Below are 2,264 nucleotides of genomic sequence, written 5' to 3'. Positions count from 1 at the left end.
AGTCATATGCTGGCAAGGACAATCTGCAATTTGAACAGATTCTGCCAGTTGGTAAAACTGAATAACATGGTGGTTCTTTTTGTTGTTGTTTGTTTCTTTTCAGAGGTTTTTGCTTTAGGGCATGTGCACTTGCTGGAGAGACAGAGACAGTGAGACAGTGACAGGGAATGTGAGAGCTCACCCCATAGGGAGGATGACCATGCTGCAATCCCTTTTCCTCCATGATCTCGGGCATATATGCACATGCTCCTGGCGTGAGTTTCAAGGCACTGGGTGTGAGACTCCAAATGCAGTTGGCCATGTGGGAGTTCAGCAATGTAACTGCTATGCCACCTGCTGGCCCCAACATGGTGGCTCTTAACAAATGCTCACATGATGTAAACATTTTAAAAGATTAACAGGTGTACAGTGTGCGGGGTGAGCTAAAACATGCCTCTATGATAATAGCTATTTCTCTGTCTTCAAATTCCCATTTCTACATATTAGAATTCTCCGCCAGACTGCAAATGCTTTAAAGGCAGAGGTTGTGACTTGTTCCTTCTGTAGGTGATTAGCTTGACATCTGGTGCATCATTTGGTCTCAATAAATATTTGTTGAGCTGCAACTGGAAAACATCGAAATATAGCTCATTTTTTTTTCTCACAGTGTGAGGTGGCACCTATTGTTGCATCTCTCATGGAGCTTGTATTTTCACTTTGGTGTCCCTTTAGAAAGTGGTGCTCTTCCATGGTGGTGTTACACACAGGTGAGGAAGGTCGCTATGTCACTAACCTTTCCTGGCCCTGGCTGGAGTACAGTAGGTCTACCAGGCTCGTAGATATTGAAGCTGAGAAGAGAGGAAAGAGAGAGTCAGGAAGGTCTTGTGCAAAGGAGTTTAAGCTGTAACATGTAGAAATGGAGACCAGGTTGTGCATATTTGAAGGTGTATTCTACTGATCCTAGGAACAGAATAGCGAGTTGCAAAATAAATATAAATCCCATATAAACCTTTGATATGATGAGGCTGATGTTTTGAATCAGCAGAGGAAGTATGGGCGATTATTTAATGAACGATGTTAGGTCAACCATTAACCATTTGGACAAAAAGCAATATTAGATCCTATGGTAGACAGAATAATGCTCTCCACATCCCCAAAGAGGTCCATGTCCTAATCCTTAGAATCTGGAAACATTATATGGCCCACAAATATGATTTAAAAAGATTTCAAGATTGGGGTTGTTTCTTGGGTTATCCAGGTGGGCTCAATGTAATCACGAGGATTCTTACAAGTGAGAGACAGAAGGATCATATCCAGAGAATCAGATGTGACATTGGAAGAGAAGTTGGAGTGATGCAATTGCAGGCTTTGAAGATGGAAGAGGAACACCTAGCCAAGGAATGTGGATGGTCTCTAGAGGCCATAAAGGCAAGAACAGAGTCTTCCCTAGAGCTTCCAGAAAGAAAAACAGCCCTATGGACAGCTTCATTTTAACCCTTTAAGATACATTTCAGACTTCTGTACTCTAGAACTATAAACCAATAAATCTATGTTGTTTTGAACCATTGTTTATGGCAATTTGCATCAATGGGAAACTAATACAGATCCCTAGTTCATAAGCTTATTGTTTTGATTTGCTTTCAGAGTGTATATCTTTCTTCTGAGACGACAAAGAACTAGAGGGAGATAGAAAGCCAAGCATTTGCAACAAGGTCCTCACACTGCAAACCAGCTTCATTTGCAGCCTGCCTCAGATCATGGCCACACAAGTATTCATGCCTAAAGTGCCAAAAGAGGTCCTGGGCCATGAACATAGGACTCTTACATGTGGGTCAGGGATATAAATCACATATGGAATTCATATTTATTTTGGAATTTGCTATTCTGTTCCTAGGATCAGTAGAATAAACCTTCAGTTGTACTACAGCTGCAGCACTTCCTGGCCCCTGTAAGTTTATGTTTATCCCTCATTTATAGTTACTCCTAGTTTTTAATGTAGTAAATAAATATTAAATGCATTAAATATCTCCCCTACACACACACAAGCAAAACAAATAAATAAACTTATAGAGAGAACAGAATTGCATAAGTATGGTGTCAAAAGCAGAGAGTGTTAGGATCTTCTCTGTTTCCTCAGGCCTTCTACATCACTCCATGGCTCCTTTGCATAGTGTGTGTGTGTCTGCCTTAGTAACCAGACCTGCGTTTCTGCAATCCTGCCTCCTTCAGCAGGGGATCCTAGGACCTAGCACAGAGACAGGTGCACAGCTACTCTAGAAAGTGGA

Source organism: Tupaia chinensis, unplaced genomic scaffold, assembly GCF_000334495.1.
Source record: "Tupaia chinensis unplaced genomic scaffold, TupChi_1.0 Scaffold000154_1, whole genome shotgun sequence".
NCBI lineage: Eukaryota > Metazoa > Chordata > Mammalia > Scandentia > Tupaiidae > Tupaia > Tupaia belangeri.
This window is presented reverse-complemented; position numbering follows the sequence as displayed.